The 22,924-nt window shown below is 38.0% G+C and overlaps 1 long non-coding RNA gene across 1 annotated transcript in view; it reads left to right on the plus strand.

Annotated features, from left to right (window-relative positions):
• The window catches only part of LOC110195703 (uncharacterized), a 53,422-nt gene extending 31,113 nt beyond the window's left edge, over positions 1-22,309 (plus strand). The window contains exons 2-3 of the long non-coding RNA XR_002320980.2: positions 11,947-11,991; positions 15,172-22,309. This is a non-coding gene — a long non-coding RNA (uncharacterized LOC110195703). The remainder of the gene's footprint in view (positions 1-11,946; positions 11,992-15,171) is intronic.
• The last annotated feature ends 615 nt before the right edge of the window (positions 22,310-22,924 follow it).

The raw sequence follows: 22,924 nt of genomic DNA on the forward strand, positions 1-22,924 counted from the left end.
TTGGTACCAGATAATTAAAGTATACATCCTTTCTTTCTGCTAATAATCACTTAACTACATATGTAGAAAGTGACACATACAGCTGTTCACAATCATTATTATATTACATGGTTTTGCTTAACTTTTCAGGTAATACGTTTAGAAAAGGTTGCTTGAGTGTTAGGTGGAGAGTCTGTTCTGTACAAATGAAATGTATCAATAAACATATTTTTAAGTAAAATAAACCTATCTCCAGAAAGATTGTGTGTGGAAATTATGAAGACCTCTTCCTTTGGGCCCTCATTGATTTAACAATTTGCTGTAGTAAACATTTATTTACAAAAAAAGTAAATTCTGGCTTACAGCTATTTTAACTTAATCATGATTCTTGATGGTTTTCCTGGTTAAGAATTTTTTCTCTAATGTACTTTGAGGTTGCCTAGTTGCCACTAAAATACTGAGTATTATGGAGGGGTTTTTGTTTGTTTGTTTGTTTTTTGCTTTGTTTTGTTTTTTGTAAATTAGAAAACTTACTATCTCCAGAACTCACAGCATCAAAGCTGTGATGAGACCTCCTTGGTACCAGAGAGTATTATCATATGTAGGAAGTAGGCCAGGTTCATTTATGGCTTGTGCTATGAATTCTCTTGCTGCTGTTACCACATTGTTCATTCTTTGCAATAATGATTTCATACTGATCCCCCTTGTTTTCAGAGTAGATCTAGTTAGGGAGTAGGTTGTAACCCCAAAACTTTGTTACAAATCATGTATTTGTCTTGGACTTGGAAGGTATAGGCATCACAGTCTTGGATTCAGAAAAGCCATCTTGAATGGAGAAAAAAAATCATCTAATTTTAAAAATTATCCATGGATAGATTATTCTCTTTGGAGGGTTTCATTTAAAAAATAATACATCTATCAAATGATACTCTCCATGATTTCTAACCATTTTGAGTGAATCTTAATTGTATTATTGATGGCTTGAGTTTTCTCTTCAGATGCTAAAAAGATTTACATAACTGTACCTAGAGATTTTACTTACTAGGTTAATCATGAATTAACTAACCCAGTTGTCTAAGAGAAGAAGCAGCTTAACCCAGGAAAATAGAAAACAATGTAGATTTAATATTCTTTCCAATCTATTTTTATTTCCTTAACTAAAGATAGTGTCCAATGCAAAATTTTAGTGGATTAATAAGTATCCTGTATAAATTTGGTGACGTAGACCTTGTTTTAAATTTTAGTAACGGTTTGGATGAATTCTGTAGTTCATTTTTCATGTCTAATAAGAATTGCCATTTTTATAAGATTGCCTTGTGGTATGAAGAAATCCTCTAGTCTCTCTAGTGTGATAATGGTAACAAAAGATCTTTCCAGTATCCATTTTCTAATATACCCCCAGCACTAAGCAAAGTTTCTGGGCATATAGTGTGTAAAAAATGATTGTTTCCAAGACAGAATTAGGATTGTTACTGAATTACTCAGTTACTTGTTACTCAGAATTGTTACTGAATGAGGAAGTTTCCTGTCATTTCATTCAGAGAAGATACTTTGATTTGAGAGAGGCAGTGTACTTTACGTGTGAAAAAAGGCTGGGCTTTGAAGTCAGAAGACTTGGGTTTGAATATAGGCTTTGCTATTTGCTAGCTGTATGACCAAACATTTTTTAAGCATCCGATTTAGATAGAAGTAGTTTATGACATGCTAGGATCGGGTCTGAAAAAAAACCTCACACATTTGCTGCCTTCATATGTCTTGTTTTATGTTAGTCTTAGGTTTAACCTAATTTTAAAGGAAATTGTGGTGTTCACAAAAGCCCACTAAAGATCTAGTACTCTTAAAAGGTTTTATGTGTTGATGTGTCTGTCTTGGGAACTGGAGGAGAATTCCTGCCTGTATTTGTCTCAAGATAGCTTCTTTGAAATGTATTCTTAACTAAATAATGTTTTAAAAACCTGGTTTGGGAATGTTATTAGACTAAGAAAGAAAAGGGTTTATCTCACAGGCCATAAACTATTTTACTCAAACACATTTTGGTCGTTAATATGCTGCTTCATCTACAAGAAGCAGAGTTAGAAGGGCTGTCACAAAAGTTAACTTAATTTCCCTGAAGATGTTGTTCTGCTGTTAATTTGACCCTAAGTAGGAATTTTACTTTTCTTTGCACGTTGATTTTCAAAATAGCAAAATCTGTATTTATAAAGGTCTAAATTTTGGGGAAGAAGAAGATATATAGAATTTCTTATAGTTCATTTTATAAATGTGTATCATGTTCCTGATTTAATTGCAGTGCAGAGGATATACATTTCACCCTTTAAATGATTTGTACCTTAACATAATTCTGTCTTTTACTGATTCAGTCATCATATCTGTTGGAGGAATCTTTAAAGTTTTGTAATTGTTACAGTGGCATTCAGTTATTAGGCTCTATTTATCTGTCTATTTATCTATCTATCTATCTATCTATCTATCTATCTATCTATCTATCTATTTATCTATCTATTTATTTATTTCATGGCCAGGTGAAAAGGGGTTTACCTTAGTGATGATACAGAAGGATTCTAACTCAGTCTTTAAGATTGCTAAATTCTTGTTCCTAGAGTCAAGAGATCTGGAGAGAACCTGTTTTTCATCTCAGGAGAATTTAATGTCACTTGGCTCTTGGGAAGTTTATTTCAGAATTAGTTTTTAACCACTTTATCCAGAGTTTTATAATAGCTTCATTTGATTCAGTTAAGTAAACATTTATTAGGTGGTAGAAGCTAGGGATATAAAGACAAAAACAAGCAATTTCTGACTTCAAGGAGATATATTCAACAGGGAATAGAAAAGCAGTATTTATACAGGTAAGTAAATATATAGTAATTTTAAAAGGGAAGGAATGCTACCCACTGGTGAAATCAAGAAAGGCCTTGTGTGCTTGTAAGAAAGCTAGGAGTTTTGAGCAGAAAAAGTACATTCCAGACATGGATAATTTTTGAAAAGGCACAGGAGGACATGGATTATGTCAACAGAAATCTACTATGTGCCTACAGATATGTGTGGTCTAGTATGTGTTAGGCACTTGGCTGTAAGTGCAAAAAAAAGGAAACAGTCCCATCTCACCAGGAGCTTACATATTCTAGCCAGCAAAACAAGAAGGATATATTGAAATATAGACAGCATAAATATGAAGTTAGTAAATACAAATATGTGCAAAGTAGTTAAGTACATGGTCATTTTAAGAAGGGCACTAGAGTTTTTAACATGATCAGGAAATACCATGCAGAAGTTGGTGCTTGAGCTGTGTAGTGAGGAAAGACCGAGATTCTGTGTAAGCCAGAGGTAAAGAAATACAAGCCAGGCACCAGAAAAGGCCAGTGCAAAGGCGTGATGACATGGAGTGCTCTGTGTAAGGAAAAGAGAGAACGCCAATCTGTCTTGATTTCAGAGTGTTAGAGAAGCAGTAATGGCTATTGAGGCTGGAAATTAGGTTGGGTCCAGGCTATAAAGGGTTTTAAAAACTAGACAAAGTTTATATGCTATCCTAGAGAGAATAGTCAATCTAGTTCACAAAGGTACAGGCCTGTTAGTGTTTGGAAGTACCAGAGTAGGAGCAAGGAATGTGCTAGTGAGGATGACCTATGCTTTGTATCTCGAAAGATGTGAACAGTTGTAGGAAAAAGGGTGTAAGAAATTCAAGGGCAGAGAATAGCTGGTCTACCAGCTACCAGCTACTGGTCTACCATTGGGTTAAGATCATGAAGAGAGGAATGTAAGACCATAGCAGGGACAACAGGGAGGACAGACTGGAGGTTGGAATCAGGATGAAGAAGAGGTTTGAGTGGATTTGATCAGAGGTTGGTAGATAATTTGTATTTCTTCAGGAGCAAATACTAATACTAAATTGTGTCTTTTGGTAAAGTTCCCCACTATACTTACGGTCTCGCTCGCTCTCTCTCTCTCTCTCTCTCTCTCTCTCTCTCTCTCTCTCTCTGTCTCGCTCTCTCTTGCTCTCTCTCTCCAAGAAAAAAAAATGTAGGTCAATTAGCAAGTATGTATTAAGCACCACTCTACCAGGCACTGTGCTGAAGAGTGGGGAAATGAACACAAAACTGAAACATGCTCTGCCTCTCAGGGAGCTTCTATTTCTTTGAGGGACACATGTATATAAATAAGGATAAATACAAGGTAATTTGTGTAGGAGAGGCACCAGCATCAGGGGAATCACGTACAGCAGGTAGAAAAGTAATGGTTAAACTGATCTTTGAAGCAAACTGGGATTTTAGAAGGTGACAGTGAGATGGGAGAATGAATTCTAGGCATGGGGGCAACCTGTGGAAAAGCAAGGAGATGGGAGATAGACGGACCTGTGTGAGGAATAGCAAAAAGGCTAGTTGGGCTGCAAGGTTCATGAAGGGGGAATAATATATAATAAGACAGTAATGGTAGATGGATGGTTTCAGGTTGTGACAGACTTTTTATGCCTGAGTCCTGCAACTTATACTACTATGGGAGACTACGTTTTTAATTTAATTTTTTTTTCAGTTAACCAAAACCAATTTTCTACTTCCCACCTTGCCCCTGTTTGGTGGGAGGAGGGTACTTGTAACGTGTATATGTGTATGTGTGTATATGTACACACATCTATACATATAGGTACACATACACATACATATATCAAGCAAAACTAGTTCCCATGTTGGCTATTTCCAAAAACCTTGACTTGGTCTGTACTGTGAGTTCATCCCCTCTGTCAGGAGGAGAGTATATTATGTGATTTCTTACATGGAGCTAGTGGCAAATCATAATGCTTCCATTTAAATGGCAGAGCCACCTGTAAAATGATAATATTTTGTAAAAATAATCACAGTAACTTTCTGAACATCCCAGTAAAGCTGTGAAATTAGGTAACGGATGTTAACCTTGGGCATGTCATTCATTTCTTCTCTTGGGACCTCAGTTTTCTCCTCTGTCAGATGAGAGTTGGAGTAGATAGTCTCTCAGGTTCCTTCCACCTCTAAATTCTGACATCCTAAGTGACTTTTCCAAAGTCCAGAAGTAAAGTCTGATATGGATTTAGATGTAACCTACAGAGATAATGACTCTGAGAGGTAGGCACTATTATCATCATCCCCATTCTGTAGATGAGGAAACTGAGGCAGACAGAGGTCAAGTGACTTTCCCAGGGTGACACAGTGAGTATTTGAGGTCAAATTTCAATTCAGGTCTTTGTGACTCCAAGCCCAATGCTGTAGCCACTGTGCCCCCCAGCAGCCTAATATCCTTATTGCCCTGACTGCCTGTCCTCTTACCATAATTGTATTCTACTGCTTTTTTAGAGAGAGCTAATAGGGAATCAAAGTGCCTTAAGTGGGACATGAGAGCTAGTTTTATCAAAAGAGTTTGTATTTTGCCTGTTTGGTCATCCCTCTTCTTAAATATTTACAGAGGCTTCTCCAAGTTTGTTCTGAAAAGCCGCATGCAGAAATGTAGTTATACATTCGAAGGAAAAAAAACCCTAATTTGGCTGAAAACTTTTTCTTTTAGTGCATTTTCATTCCCTCCTAGAGTGTATGGATGCATGTGTATGTACTTCCACAACCTGTATACTGATGTAGATTGGTCTACATATTAGAGTGAAAAAACTTCCAGTCAGACAGTAGAGATCTTCTGAATCTGACCTAAATAAAAGTGAAATGTGTTACAGTGAAATCCAAGAACAATAGAAACTTGATAAAGAGGATGCCATCCAAACAGTGGATTTAATGATAGAATGATTCTGTATGACAAGAGAACCACTTGTGGCTCCAGAGTATGGGGCAACAAAATGCTGGAAAGCACATTTTATTTGATATTTCCTATATTTTATTTGTACTTAAATCCAAAGATCCCATTGAGAAAGCACATAACATGATGTAGGTTAATTTGAAGAATTGTAAAGGGAGAAGAATAGGAAGACTGGAAGTGGTTTTGAGTGGTGTCATTTAATTTAGCACTGATCTAAAAAAGTCAGTTGAAACGCTCTGCATGTTATCCCAGCCTCTCTTGGAGGAAGGAACTGAGAAGCTGAAAGGGCCAAAGAATTGGAAAGCTGCCTACTACTGGAGGATCCAGAAGCAAAAATCAAATTTGACTTAACTACCTAGAATCCATCCTTGAACTCGTTAGTGAGAAATAAAGCTTCCTTAATTTTAGAAAGTGTTTGGGCAGCAAGTCTTAATACTAGATAAAGAATAAATCTCTCTCTCTCTCTCTCTCTCTCTCTCTCTCTCTCTCTCTCTCTCTCTCTCTCTCATCTGAAAAAGTGAAGAATCATGTGCAGAATAACTTGGAGTGTGTTTTGTTCCATTTGAGGAACATCGAGTTTTTACTTGTTTCTCCCATTTAGGAAAGAAACTGTGTCACTTTACCTCCCTGAGCCTTATTTTCTTCTGTTTAAAAAAAACATGGACATCCCCCGAATCCCCTAAAGTTCTGAAATCTTATAAGAGTGATAACATCAGTTATGTTCCTTAGCAGTGAAGACAGAGTAAGCTGTGCCCTCTAGGGATGTGATTTAATACTTGTAGAAACTATATGGCATATACTAATTTACCATTTTCATTAAAATAGATACTAATTCAAAGGCTTAAAATAGATATACAGTTTAAACTCAGTGGACACATTCAGGAGAAAATTCAATGCCATTAAGAGAGCTATTGAAGGCAGAAACAGTTTGATTAATTTTCACAGGACATCTCAGCTGAAGCTATTGCTTCTGGAGGACAAATGTGAACACTTCTACAGTGTATTTTGCATTTGCCATGTCACCTATAGTGTTTCATAGCTTGAAAGGTAAAAGCAAGCATAAAAACACATCACGGCTTTTCTCAACAAAGTTTTCAAGGCTCCTTCCTATTGTTTATGCAGCAGAGACCACAAAAGGAAAATGTTGTGACAGTTTTGTTTCAGGAGAAAGTATAGCCACATCTGCCAGGAATCTTTGATGAAATTCAGCTTGAAAAATTTGAGCCTGTAGAGCTTATGTCATTTTTTGTTTTCCATTCTGTACAATGATCCTCCTACCTGGAAAATTGTCACAGAATCACCAAGTCATAGAATCTTCGAGTTTGGAAGGATTATAATCTAACCCTCCTATTTTTATAAATGAATATGGACCCAAAAAAGTGTGACTTGTTACGAAAGTAGTGAAATATGGAGCCAGGGTTTGAACTCAGATCCTTTGACTCCAAATCTTTTCCCACTACACAGTGTTGATTCTCCCTAGAAGCCATCTAGATCAATGCAGCCCAACCCTAGCATGCCCAAGACTCCCCTCTACAACACTCTCCAAGAAATCTTACTAAAGGGAGATCTCAGTTTTGTTTGGGGGAGCTGGAAGGTCAAATTTCTAAGACACTGAAACCTTTTCATCTAAACTGCTATCTAGTAATGCCTCTTCCATCTTATAGTTGTAAAGTTGATTTATTAATCCTTTAAAAAAAAACCTTATCCCCATCAAATTTACTTCATTAGTTTCAGCCCATCATTTCAGCCTGTCAGAGTCTTTCTGAATCCTTAGTCATCTATCATGTTATTCCTCTTAGCTTTGTGCCATCTCCATTTTGATAAGCATGCCATCTTCATCCAAGTTACTAATAAAAAATGTTAAAAAGCACAGAGCAAAGAACAGTCCATGGGGCACTCCACTAGAGACTTCCTGTCAACTTGACATTAACTTATTAATGACTGTCCTTGAGGTTCAGTAATTCAGCAGGTTCTCAGTCCCTCTAATTATAGTCTTACCTAATGGAAATCTCATTGTTTTATCTACTGGGATATTATGAGAGACAATATCATACTTTGCTGAAATTTAATTAAGCCATATCTACAGCTTTCCCTTAACCTGCTGGTTGAGTAAACATGTCCAAAAAAACATTTAGTCTGGCATATTCTGTTCTTGATGAAATCAAGCTAGTTTTTAGTAATCACTTCCTTTTCTACATCTTCACAAGCCATCTTTCTGATAATATGTTCTAGAATTTTTCCAGAGAGAAACTTTCCAAAGTCAGTCTCATTGGCCAATTGTTTTTTGATTCTGACTTATCTCAGTTTTTTAAAATTGTAATTTATGTATGTCTTCAGTACCGCTAAACCTCTCCCATCATCCATAATCCTTCAAAGATCATTCATACTGCCTCAGCAGTCAAATTCACCAGTTTATCCAAGCCTGTTTACCTGAACTCAGTAAGGACAATAGGATGGTCCAACTGTCTTTTCCTTTACCTCAGTCAGTAAACATTCATTAAGCCCCTACTATGTGCCAGGCACCTTGAGAAGCACTGGGGATACAGAGAGGCAAAAAACAGGCCCTGCCCTTAAGGAGTTCACAGTCTAATGAGGCAACAACAAGCAAACAAAGAAGTACAAACAAACTATAGACAGGGTGAATGGGAAACAATTAAGAGAGGGAAGGCATTGGAACTCAGAGGGGTTGGGAAAAGAAGTAATACAAAGTAATCTCCAGGGGAGAGAATGCCAGTGACTGGGAGAATCAGGAAAGACTCGATCTGGAGGTGGCTCTGAACTGTGCTTTGAAGTAAGGTAGGGATTCTCTGGGGGCAGAAGTGAGGAGTATATTCCCAAAGGTGGGGGCAGCCTGGACAAAGAGGCGGAAGTGGGAAAGGGACAGTCATGTGTGGGGAACTGCTACCAGACCTGACTAGAGTAGAGAGCAGCAAATGGGAGTAATAGGAAATAAAACTGGAAAGGTGGATAAGAGTTAAGTTATGGAGGGCTTTAAATGCCAAGATTGAGAGATCTGCATATTATCCTAGAGGTAATAGGGAGTTACTGAGGATGTTTGAGTAGCATAGTGACCAGGTACGTAGGTAGTTAAGTAGGTGGTAGGGTAGATATGTTGATGCTTAGTTAGTATATAGATACAGTAATAATAAATAGAGGGAGCATTTATTAAGTCCTTATTGTATATTAAGCACTAGAGATAATACAAACTAGCATGTTTTAGGGTACATTGACATTTATGTAGATGTCCTCAAATATAAGGGCAGAGTTTGAGACTGTGAGAAAAGAGACAGAATATTGTAGAATCATACACTAGAGAGCGAGTCCTCACTGATAGCCGAGAGTATCATAGCATAATACAGTATTTGATCTTTGTAGTTATGACCCAGAACTCTCAAGAACAGGTTAAATCAGGTATAAGATGCTGTTAAAGAAATCAAGGAAATATGTATTACATTTAACAAGATTTTATTGAAAATATTCAATGTAAAAACAAGAGTTCACTACAGTTATTTGGAAAAATGAAGTGGAATACCTCATTCCACTGCAATGAGGTAAATGAGAGCAGCTGTTCACAACCTGTCCTTCTTTTCCACTCTTCTTACACTTTACTCTTTTTCACATGTATTATAATCAAATGACACTTCATCTCCTGACTTGAAGCCTTTTCATTGACCACCCCTTGTGCTCCCGTTTCCCCCTGTGTTCTCCTTCTTCACTTCCAGCCGCAGCTTCCTTCAGTGCAAACCCTGCAGGACACCTTTCCTGGTCTTCCCTCACTGCCAGTGTCTTTCCTCTGAGATCACCTCGTGTTTACAATGTCTATCTTGGCAGTATCGTTGTCTCTGCCATTAAAAAGAGATCCTGGGGACAGGAACTGGGTTTTTGTCTTCCTTTGTATCCCTAGTTCTTCAGTGCCTGGCACATAGTGAGCATAATGGCTTGTTAACTGACTTCTGTAGAGTTCTGTCAGCCAGTAATTATTATAAATACTTAACACATATTCACTGATTTAAAGGGACTTATGTTAAATTCTTCCAAGAAGAAGTGTTTATTACCCTTCTGAAATGTAACACGACACTTTGAGAAAATTGTTCTAGTCATCTAATATATTCTTGTGTGTTACAGTTTAGATTTTAGATCCACCTATTCTTCTGTCTTTAGTGGCAAAAGAGCACTCCCCCACCATCATCTTTTGCACTTTTAATATTCCTGAAGTTTATAAATGTTTCCCCTTGAACTAGCATACTTGAATACAATTACAAATGGTTTTGAAAGAATCCCCTAGGATTAACATGGCACAACAACAATCTCTGTTTTTGTTACCCAATGTGAAGAAATAGTGGGTCTGATGGTAGTAGCACACTTTTTGAAGGTATTTTTCCTGCTTAACAACACAGGCTATTTATTAAAATTTTTCTAATACGCTGAATATTATTGATGGTGGCCCAAAAGACTAGCAAGCCCTTAGGAAAAGGAAGCAGTTTTCCCTAGTACCATTATCAAGATGAGGTCCTTTGTTTTTTTGTAAGTACTACCTGTTGAAAGGTTGACATTTTTTTGGGGGGGGGAATGGTACAGAGACAACATGTTAACACAACTGAATAGTAGTTTATATATTTCTCCAAAAAAAAAATAGCAATAAGTAACCATTTTGTTAACATAGCTTTCATCTGAGGTGAATGACAGAAATATTTATTCTTTCCATTTAGTGAATATGTAACTGTTTTTGTTTTGTTTTATTTTTTTAAGCAATGTATATACCGTGTTAACAAGTCATAGAATATTTAAATCATTCTTTTGATAAGCAGTGAAATCCGTCCTGGAACTTGAATGACTTACAACATACCTTTTTTTTTGGCTTATTTTTGTAAGCTTTACAATCAGCATTTAAGTTAGGTTGATTTTTAGGTACAATTGTGCATATATATGTCACTAGAAATGAAAAATACATACATTGAGAATAGTTTTTATTTCATAGCCTCCTTCGGATTCTAATGTCTGAGATTTAGTAGTTGTTTAATGGATTATCCAAAATATAGTTTTGTTCATATTCTTCTAGGGATCACATGAGTTTTGTTACAATATAAGCAAAAATTGACTTTTAAGACAAATTATCCTCTTTGTGTATGTGCATACATCCTACTTGTGTTCTCTCTCTTGGTTAGTAACAAACTTTATGATAATTTTCAAATTGTCTTTTCCTATTTTCTTTTCATATCGAAGATAAAAGCAACTAGCCCCTGTAGTTTAGTGCCCCTAAGAGTATTGCTGGAAGACGGCAGGTTCCCCAGAAAGGAAAGTGACAAGCAAGAATTACCTGCTGGCATTTTCATATTATTTAGCAGTTAAAGTAACTTCCTGAGAGAGAGCTTATTGAAAACGGTACCCTGTCAGACTACACCGGCATCGAAGATTACCAGGCATGCACAATGTAAATAGAATCATCCAAACCCAACAATGATAACCTTGCACTCATCGTCTCCAGCCCTCTGTAAGAAGTTTTTTAAAAATCTAATTTTGTTTCTACATTAGATATAAGGAGATATATTCAGACACATATATTTCCTTATAGCTAGGCTAGATAGATAGAAATATTTCTTAAAAATAGCTTAATCCTGTTCAGTTAAGTGGTTGAGAGAAGACTTTTAGAACAAAATTTGGTTTTATGTCATTTTATGTCAATTTTTAGTTCAGTAAACATTTACTAAGTGCCTAGTATGTGCAGGGCCCTGTGCTAAGCTTTGGGGATACCAAAAAGAAAAGGCAGCCCCTGCCCTCAAGGAGCTTACAATCTAATGGGTGAAGGCAACACATAAAAGGAGACTGGAAAGCAGGATGGTGAGGAGCATCTTGTGCCTTAGTGTTCAAACCAGACAAAGCTGCAGATGCAAAGATGAAGGATATCCTGCCATCTGTATGTTAACCCCCAAGGTATCAAGAACCTGTGAATCCAGCAGTTACTTTGTTTTTGTCAAGTATTTATCTGCCTGTCTTTGAAGAATTTATAATTGTAGGCAGTCTTCTCGTAAGTAACACCTCATGTAGTCCCAAAGTTGTCAAAAGACAGTAGCTTGTTCATGGTAGTTAGCTAGTCACCAGATCTTTTTCCACTTCAGTTTAATGCAAATATCCTGAAAGTTTTAGTACCCTCTAACAAAATGGTCCAGTCAGACACTAAAGGTTCCTTTTCTTTTCTAGGAGTCCAACGTGCTGATTGCTGCTAACAGTCAGGGGACAATTAAGGTAAGGTTTTTTTTTTTTATTGCATCACCATTTTAAACATGGATCACCCAAACTGGGACACTTGACAGTGTGACCCTGGGCAAGTCACTTAACCCCAATTGCCTCACCAAAAAGCAAAACATAAAAAACAAAACAAAACCATGGATCCCTTTTTAGAATGTTAAAAAGGTCATAGAATTTTATACACTTTGAATAAGCCATTAGGGAAGAGCAACCCAGACACTTGTGTGCTTGTAATTTAAATGATAGCTGTGCCCCTAGCACAAGTTTGGAGGGTGATGGTGGGGGAGCAAGAGGGAGCCAGTTAATTTTCAGCCTTGGAGAAGACACTGGCACTATCCAGCTGCTACAGTATCAGAATTCCTCTAGAACTCCTTTTGTAGTACTGGTCAGGGACCAACCTGTATTAGGAAATTACAAGGTAGAGAGTTCATAGAGGTTAATCATGCTGTGCTGTTCTTTTACTCTTTTTTTTCCTTTGTGAATTTTCCCTCTTTTCCCATTTCTATACCTCTGTTGCCACAAGAGCCATTTAGTCATCAGAGTGGCTGTTATTGGGAATCAAAAACTTAAATGTCCCTCAACATTCCTTAATACACTTCCCCACACACACATACCATTGTTTTAATTAATGACAGAGTTTTTCGCTCTCTTATTTTCTTGCCTAAGAAAATATTTTTTGTTTATTCGTGACATTGGTTAGCACTTCCTCTAATGAAGTTGACCATAATTGATTGGAATTAGAAATCCGTATGTAAACAATGAGATTCCTACAAAATACTATTTCTGAATATTTTTTTATAACAATTGGATGTACCTAGCGCTTCAGCTTCCCTTATTTCCAAGTTACTCTTTCATGTAATTTCTGCTTATGTGGAAGTAGACAGAGATAGCTGTTTTTATTAATACACCTAATCTTCCGTCACTTGGCCCTAAGGGCTTGTATTTTCCATAGATGTCCTTCCCAAGACCAACAAATCTATTGCTTGTTAATAAGAAGAGAATGTTGGCCTAGGGATCCCTAGACCAATGCCAAACCAAATTCATCCATACAACAGGAAGCCAGTCAGTAAATTCTCAGGAAGCGGGGGAGTCAGAGTGCTGGCTACCTGAATTAATTTATCTTATGTGCTCCTGTACTCAGCTAACTACTGCTTCACTAGCTTGGAAATCTAATTAGAGAATGACGAGTAGCTTAAACAAAAGCCAGGTTTCTTAAATGATCAGCATTTGTTACACTCCCACAGGTAGAGGAGGTTCTAGCATCTCATATTTCAGTTCTCCCTTGTCTTCCTGCTCCTGCTAAGGAAGCTGTATCTTGTTCTCCTACAAATCATGTCCTTGAGGCTGTTAGAATTGTTGACCTTGAAAACTGCTACACCTGCTGGCTCTCAGAACTACATAATGTGTGAACAAAGTCCCACTGATGATACCTAGAATCTGCTCGGCAGCTTTGGCCTTTTATCTTCATTAGTTTGCTTAGCCAAATATAAAGTAATACCAAAAGTATTATGAAGGCTGTTGGGCAAATCAAACACCAGAAAAGCTAAAGGAAAAGATTAAACAGTTAAATCTTTGGCACCTGGAATCGGAATGTCCAGTTAACTTTTTAAAATCACAATTTTGCCAATCTCTTGTGCTCTTATTTCCATTCCAAACTAGGTCTGTTGTTTTTGTCTGATCATTCTTGCCTATTGTTCTTGATTGATTTCACAGAATAGCAGTGTCACAGCTTCTCATGATAGGTTACATCTTTGATGCTGAAATGAAGAGATTAATGCAGGATTGTGGTAACAGTGATGAATAGAAAGTGAATCTTTCATCAAGAGAGGGCTAAATAAAATGAGGCAGATTTAAGTCAAATCTTATTATTTGATCATTTCACTGAGTAAACAATGAAAGAAATAATCTACAAAATCCCAACTCATAATGCCTGCGGTCCTTATTTTTATTGAACAAACTCAAGGAGCAAATAAATACTAATAATATATACTTGGATACTCTGATGTATCTGTGATCTTCTACGATGTGCACTCCATTCTGTGCATCTAGGGGACTGGTGTGCATTTCATGAGAAACAGCATGGTATAGTAGAAGGAGCTCTGACCTTGGAGTCAGAACTGGCTTCACCTCCCAGGGCTTCCACTTCCTAATGAGCCATTGTCTCCTTCTCAGCCCATTTCCTAGCAGGAAGATTGGGTGATGGATGGACACATACTGAAGATCTTGCCTTTGGTGTGATTGTACCAAATGATAAAACCACATAAATTGCTTTGTAACCCTTAAAATACTATATACATACTAGTTGTTATTATTTTTACTACTAGTATTATATAAATATGAAAATCTCTTTTACATGTAAATATGTAAAACCCCCATATAGGAGCCATCCTACCTGCTGAGCACCTGAAAATGTTTTCATAATTGCTGAGCACCAACACGTCCGCTCCACTTGTACGTACCTGTTTATGTGTTGCCTCACCCTTTAGACTCAGAAATTCTCAGGGCAGGGGCTGTCTTTTTGTATCCCTAGTCCCCAGCACACTGTAGGTACCTAATAAATGCTTATTGACTGGCTCCCTGATACTTGTTGTACTTTACTTTCCAGGCTCTTTAACTAACTATGGCAATAAACTAATTTGAAAGACTGCATTTAAAAAAAGAAATTGACTTACCATTCACAAACATTCAGTATGTATTTACCATTTCGCTTACAGTTTCTGATAATGACTTGCATCATTTTAGAATCTATAGCCCCCAACATAACACACTCTTTCTTAAAAAGAAAAAGCAAGTGATAAATCCCTTCAAAATCTGCGGTATTTTCAAAGTAGCCAATGATGATGATTATAACGATAAATATTTTATACAATACTTTAAGGTTGGCAAAGCACTTTATATTCATTATTACATTCGGTACTCACAACGACCCTATGGGGCAGGTATTATAATTAAGTGACTTGCCTTTGGTCACACGGCATCTCAGTGTCTGTGGCAGGATTCAAACTCAAGGCTTTCTGACTCCACATCCATCCCTCTAACTGTTGTGCCCTTTGGCTGTTCTTAGAGACATGGACAGAAGGTTTAGTGGGTCTCATTGGGGTATTCTTGTTTACAGTTTTATGCCAGCTACAGCTTTAAATGGCATTTGTATATTCTGCTCTTTCTTTTTTAAATTAGGTGCTTGAGCTGGTATGAAGGATCATCCCTCAAGAAAAGATTGACTGGGTCCTGCTGAAACATATCTGCAGTTCACCATGAGAGAAGAAAGGAAACCTTCAAATGATGTCCCTCCCCTGAAACCATCATGGGGCTTTTTGTTTGTTTGTTTTCAACTTTTTCTCCCTTTTTTTTTCATCCCTTTTCCCCATCTACGGACTCTTTAGGACCTCTGAGACACTGGGAACACCCAGTGAACTCTCCACCATCAACATAACTCCACGGACTTTGCTGCTGCTGGTGGTGGTGTGGTTGTCTAATTTTTATGATAGGGAAACAAATTCTTTTAAATAAAAACAAATAACAAAAAAAGAACAAAAGTTTTATCGAGCCACAGCTAAGCTAGGGAAGTTTTCATCATTACATGGAAGGACAGCTATGCTTTTTAAGGGAGAAAAGTCTGTAAGAACTGCAGAATGGAGAGCTAGTGAGTCTTGAGTTCCTGTTGTGTCCTGTCATGGACAAGAAAGTTACACAGAATAGACAAGTATAGATGGGATTTGAAATTGTTTAATAGAGAAAGGTGACAAGAAAGGAGAATGAGGGCTTTTTTCATGATTCGAATGCTCACAAGAGATAGGGTTAATAGCATCATGGTATGAGCTCCTGTCTAAATTCTCTGAAGTGGTGTAATGTCAGCAATCTGAGTCCAGCTTTCTCCCTGCACCTGGTCAGGGTTTTTAGATCCTGACCTACCAAGAAACTCCATAGGCTGAGGGAGAGCATGTGTTCCCAGACAGCTCAGTGCCTAGATTCCTCTCAAGTCTGCTTAATGTCATATGGATATCCATCCAACTCAGTTTATGTGAAACACAGCTATCAGATTGTCACAGTTTTCAGTTCCAGCCTTGGCTAGATTTGTGCCATGACTAAAGGAGAAAGGTTTGAAATCCTATTACCCAAACCTCTCAGCCATGAGTCTCTTGGGCAGTGTAGTTAATTTTTAAAATAGTTTTCAAGTTGTAAAAAAAAAAAGTGGAATCCCACAGCCAAGAAATGAAGAAGAAAAAGAAGGGACAAGGAGTAAAGCTAAAAACCATGAAGTCTCTTTTCACTAAAATACTTTGCTTCCAGAAAATTTCACCTTGCACATTTTATGTATGTAAGAATGGCCCAACGTTTGATTTAGGTCATAGCCTGACACATATGTAATGGTAGGGTGATGTATTTATCACAGTGGTTCTCCCTACCCCCAAATCATTGAAACTTAATCCATCATTTCAAGATATCCATCTTGAAGGTCTCTGAGGGTTATGAGAACATTACAATTACTTCTGATGCCACCCTGATTGCGGAGAGTCCAACATCACTCTAAACTGACACCTGTCAGCTACCCAAGCTGGCCCTGATGAGATGCTCCCTCCAGTCCTAGCAATTAATGACTAGGCTGTTGTGCCTGAAAGTAAAGGTTTAAAGATTTTAGAGTCTCTGCCTAAGTAATCAGTAGGCAGACATGTCCAGGTCATTATGAAAACAGAGAGTGGAAGTTCATGACTTTTGGTTAAACTTAGTACTAGTAAGAGTAGTATTTATCATTACTGATTTATCCTGAAAGGCTTCGCTATATGATGAGATTCTTAGGTGTTTTGAACAAGTAAAAATCATTTTAAGGAGATAAATTTAGCTTAAAGTTCATCTGCTTTAGATTCCTTTGGGGAAATACATGTGGTGAAGTAAATACACACATGTACATATATGTATGTATGCATATATTTACATATATGTACACAATACATATATAAATATATACCTGGAAATAGTATATATTTGCACATAAAATCCATTAAATGTCAGTTGGCATTACATGATGGTAAGATAATAGAGAGGTAACTAGAAGGCTCGGTGGATAAAGTGCCCTGCCTGGAGTCAGGAAGACCTGAGTTCAAATCTAGCCTCAGACACTTACTAGCTGTGTAACCGTGGGCAAGTCTCTTAACCTCTGGTTGCCTTGGAGGCAATTAGGTGGTTCAGTGGATACAGTGTTGGGTCTAGAGTCAGGGAACTTCAGTTGTGTCTGACTCTGTGACCCAGTTTGGTGTTTTCTTGGCAAAGATACTGGATTGGCTGACCGTTTCCATCACTAGCTCATTTTATAGATGAGGACACCGAGCCAAACAGGAGTCAGGAGGAGCTGAGTTCAAATTTGGCCTCAGAACTAACTAGCTGTGTGACCCTGAGCAAGTCACTTAACCTCTGTTTGCCTTCATCCACTGGAGAAGGAAATGTTATACCACTCCAGTATCTTTGCCAAGAAAACTCCATGCACAGTATCAGCGTGCTATGGTCCACAGGTTCACAACGAATTGGACAGGACTGAGTGACTGAACCACAGCAAAGACAATAGAATTTTAACAGCATAAGAGAAATACCTCATTTTTCTAGATGAAGAAATTGTCTAAAGGAGATGAAATAACTTCCTTAAGGTCACCCAGCCGGTTAGAAGCAGGACCAGAACTAGAATGCAGGGCTCCTAATTCCTAGTTCACAGTTCTTTCCACGCCACGTGAGGCCTTCTTGGCTTCTTATTTAAAAAGGTAATCAGGAGGTAGATACCTGGTGGGTAGAAATTCTGCCTCAGATACAGGGTACTCTGACTGATGCTCACTGGCTGTATGTCTCTGGGCAAGTCATTGAACCTCCTTGACTCTTAAAATGCTGAGCTTCCAGAGGAGTTGTTGCCCAGCATTGGGAAAGGGAGCTTCCTTCCCAGGGATAAAGTCTGGACTTTGGGTGGGAGGAGAGCTGAAGCTCTTGGTATTATAATGTGGGGCATCCATGCAACACAGACCATTAGATTGTGCATTGTTCAGGGAACTTCTGCACTCACAAAGGTTCAGATTTCAGTTTAGTGTAATTTTTAAGGAAAATCTTCGTGGAAACAACAGGTGTTTTGTCTAAGGAGTCTGCATATAATTCAAGAAGAAATTTTATAAGAAGCCTTCTCTCACAGATACCTGGAAGGGTAGGGAATGTTCTCTGTTGCCCTGAGTGTTTTCAAGATCATTACCGAAAATGTATTATGTGCTTATTGCTACATGGTACCGTCCTTCCAATAAGTCAATTTCTTATGAAGCTGGACAGCCCCTTTCGAGGGATGCATTAGAGAAGAGTCCCATTCATGTCAGAGGTGGACTTGATGACTTCCAATGTTTCTTCTAACTTCCATTTAAGATTTACAAAGTACTTCTTCACAAGGACCCCAAAAGAGAGGTGCCTAATTTTTTTTAAACAGATGAAGAAATAGGCTCAGAAACATCTATTCTAAGTCCATGTCAACTGAGGTCACATGAATATAGGCCATCTGGAAAATATCTTAGAGATCATCTAGGCCAACCCAGTCATTTCATAGTAGAGGTAACTGAGTCCCAGAGAGGGGAAATGACCTTCTAAGCTCTCTGTTTTTCAAGTACTGCCCTTTCTAAGAACTACTTTTCTAAGTTGCCCAGCATTACACACCAGTGGTCTTTCCGCTGTATGGTGTCATGAAGATCATTTTACTGCTACAGTCCCCTTTTTTTAAAATCCTGTGGGCTAACTACAGCCCAGGGACCTAAGCCAACTTGCCTTCTGTTTTTGTGCAGCCGTCCAGCTAAGAAAGATTAAAAAGAAAATTCTTAGATCTAGGTCTGATATCACTGTTAAGAAACATGAAAAGCCATAGACAAAAGGATGCAGAACATTGAATCAATCTTGGAACAGTAAAACATACACAGTCCAGTGGCAGGCACAATTTTGGCATGGAGAACTACAAGGAATAATATTTCCATATATAAGAAGGAGCCAGAGAAAGATATTAGATAGACTAAAAAAAGTGTCTAGAAAGAGCTGGCATTTTAGGTGAATGGTGGTTTGGGAGGTTTGGGGACTAGGGGAGGAAGCTGTGATACCCTCATTTCCAATGTGTACTTTCCCATCATTCCACAGTGCTCAAATGTATTTTAGCTAGTGGCTTATACTTAACCACATGCATGGTTTCCATCCCTCTAATGTTGCCAATGATAACCTACCTCACAATACATGATGGTTTCAAAGAATGTAATTGAGCAAATGAGGCTGTTAAACAATGACAGCAGCAGCAGCTTATTGCTTGTAGATAGTATCTTCATGCCCTTGGAAAAGCAGACCTGGAGAGCTTCCAAAGCTGTTTGAAAGAGCACACCGATTTACACTAGATCATTTTGAGGCAGCACAAGTGAGGCACTGTGTCAGATTTCTTATGGGGAAAGGGAGAAGATGGAAGACAGAAGGTTCTCCCTGTTAATGGTGATAACCCTTGTGATGACTAGCAGTACTTCCTGCTGCTTCCTAAGCAGCCCTAAGAGGATCTTCAATTTGCTCTATGTGGTCATCAGCTTATGTATTCAGTGACCTTATACCAAAGAAGAGAAATGTAAAGGATGGCCCAGTATCACTCCCTTTATAAGAGAAACAGGAGTTGTGTGTAAAGATCTGAGATCCCATGCTGGTTCGGCCACTAAGCAGCTACATGACTTTGTACAAGTCACATACTTAGGATAAAAGTGCCAGCCCTGCACAGAGGCATTGTTGTTTTAGTTGAGTCCAATTCTCTGTGACTCCGTTTGGAGTTTTCTTAGCAAAGATACTAGAGTGGTTTGCCATTTCCTTCTCCAGCTCATTTAACAGATGAAAAAACTGAGGCGAACACAGCTACTAAGTGTCTGAGGCCAAATTTGAACTCAGAAAGATGAGTCTTCCTGCATCTGGGCTACAGAGGTATTAGGAGGATTAAATATTAGATTTGGAAACATGAAGATTAAAAGTTGATTACCAGGGAGTAGATTTATTTAAAAGATCATTGAGTTAAGAGTCCAGAGATTTGGATTTTAATCTGGCTTCTGCATCTAATTTACTAGGACCTTGGACAAGTGGCAAGAAAAGAAGTAATAGAGCTTGAGAGCTGGGAGTAAATTTATAGGTCATCTAACCCAGCCACCTCATTGGTGATAAAAGGGAGGCGTAAGAATGCTGATATTCCAAGCCAGATCATTTCCTACTCACCATGAAATAGAAAACAGGATGAAGACTTAACAGGACAGTGAATCAATAGGAGACCCTGGGATTTCTTTCCATGATTAATATCAGAAGCAGTGACTAGGTTGCCTAGGTTCTAAATTTTGAAAGTTAATATTTCCCAAATCTCTATACTCTTGTCCATCTAATGCATTGCAGTACTTTTATTGTACATTGTAAAAATGCTCTGGGGCAGCTAGGTGGCACAGTGGTTAAGAGTGCCAGGCCTGGAGTCAGAAAGACCCAAGTTAAAATATGGCTTCAGACACTAGCTGTGTGACCCTGAGGAAGTCACTTAACCCTGTTTACGTCGATTTCCTCATCTGTAAAATGTGCTGGAGGAGTAAAGTCTACAAAGAGTAGAAAGGTAGGAAGGAGCTAGATTAGGAAGGGTTTTGAAAGCCGAACATGATTTTACATTTGATCCTGGAAATGATTGAATGCAACTGTGATGTAGACTTGTATCTTGGGAAGATTAATTTGACAATTAATTTGTAAAGGTCTCTTGCACTTTAACAGACTGGAAAAGCATTGGACCAGCCTCAACAATTATCTGTATTCCATAGCTCTGGAACGAAGGGAAAGTAAGGGCTGGTTAGAGGTAATGGCCCAGTATTGATAGTTGGTTGACTTAGAAAGATTTTTGCCATTAGAAGATCCAATTTGGTAGATTTTATTCTTTCTGTAGAATTCATAAAACAATATCTCTTGCATAGGATACTGGGAATCCAGCTCAGGAGAGTATCCACATAATTAACTAAAATAAGCCTTAAAGTTAATAATAATTCCCATAAAAGAACATGTACCAAAAATAATGATCAGATGTAGCTTCTGCACCTGGAAAAGACAGAGGGAAGGAGAAAGGGATTGAAATTCTAAATCACAAAAAAGAATGAACAGAAATCATGGGTTTGGAGCATTTACTATAACTGATTGTATATATAAAGCAAGGGAACCTGTTTGAAATGTCACATTTTGAATCCAATAGAGCTGGCTTAGAATACTGCTGTCCTAGAGAGCTGAGGTCCCTGGACAGGGAAACAGAGGATGTTTAATGTTGAGCTGTTTTTTTTTTCCTCAGAAAACTCAGAAATATTTATTCAAGGTAAATTGGTAGGTATAAAGATTACAGAAGCAGGCTGACAGGCAGACTTTTTATCCTCTGATTCTTTCATCCCATTTCTATCCTTTACAATATGCTATAGAAATTATCTTTCAAAATTCAAACAATGCCTTACAGCCTGAAAGCACTTGCTCAGGACATTTGGAACTGATGGTCTATGGAATGATCTTGTTGATTCTAAGAACAAACATGAGTTCATGTCTATGTCATAGCTAACACTCATATCATAGCTAGTTTTTGACATCTGGCCAATTTTTAGCATTTCCCAGGTACTAGATGAAAGTTAATTTTTAGCAGACTAAACAAAATTGTATGACAACTTAATACATAGCATTTAGAGACTACCGGGTTTTTAAAAAGCACTCTCTTTTCTGTATCACCTAAATTTTCTACTGTATCCCACCACCAAAGAAAAAGAAAAATAGGAAGAAGAGGGAGAGAAATCAGCAAAACTGATCAAGGAAAACATCTGAATACATGTAACATTTCACACCTGTAGGCCTCCCACCATTCCAAAGGAGTGGGAGGAGGTGAGACCAGCAATGAAAACCATTCAAAGTTCAAGGATAGCTATTATCTAAACCCAAATAATAGACAAAATTTATATTTTCTTTGCAGGAGCTAAGAACTCGAAAAAGAAGCCATTTCTGCATTAGTTATAACTTGGACTTTAGCTGTGACATATTCAGGAAGCAAGCAGTCACCTTCAATTCCCAAATTTTAGCTTAGCTCTTCAGCATTTTACCTCTTCAAGCTACGTAAGTGATTCCCATGAAAGTATGTCTTTTATTCTGAAAACTGTTGGATACTACTACTGAGCAGCCACATTGTACCTTGCACATACAATGTCAGTAATGTATCTTGTTGAGAAAGTTCTTTGGCAATCCACTAAATTAAAAGGCACTTTATGAGTGCAAGGGAGCATTAGGATGCCCATGTTGAAAATATGGTCACTCCTGTCCTTTTTTTTCCATTATGTATGAAAAGATATAAATGTTAGAAAGATAAAATTTGGCTGAAGGTCAGTTGTCATGGATGTTTTCAAAGAGGCCACAGAATGGCTCTAGTTTATGTGCTCTTTGGGGCGCAGGTGACAGTTTCTAGATGACCCAACCTTCTAAGTGGCCAATAATCTAGCTGCTTTGAAAAACTCTCTTAGAAAAATATCTAAAGCTAAACTTCCACAAAATTTCCTTCCTGCCAGATATCCATTTTCTCTGTAGGGTGGTAAAACCTTTGTCTCTCCCATCAGGGATTTTGCCATGTTTCCTTCTCATAGGCAGCGGCAGCTTCAGAGAAGGGAGGAGGAATGGCAAGAAGAAACAGAAGATTTGTTATCCATGGAACAGCAAGAGGAGACACAAGATGTTTTCCCAGTGTTTCAAACCCCAAGGGGTGTGCTTATCTTTTGGTAGCCACCCACCCTGGGGTTGTCTGGTTGCTGTTATAACAAATCTTTGTGACAGGGGAGGAATAGATTTCGCTCTCCATCCTCCCCCTTTTTGTAAGGACAGGCTATTTGGCAATTCAGACTGTCCACTCAGCTGAACAGGCTTGCTT

This window comes from Phascolarctos cinereus, unplaced genomic scaffold (genome assembly GCF_003287225.1).
Source record: "Phascolarctos cinereus isolate Bilbo 61053 unplaced genomic scaffold, phaCin_HiC Scaffold_5;HRSCAF=322, whole genome shotgun sequence".
NCBI classification, from domain to species: Eukaryota; Metazoa; Chordata; class Mammalia; order Diprotodontia; family Phascolarctidae; genus Phascolarctos; species Phascolarctos cinereus.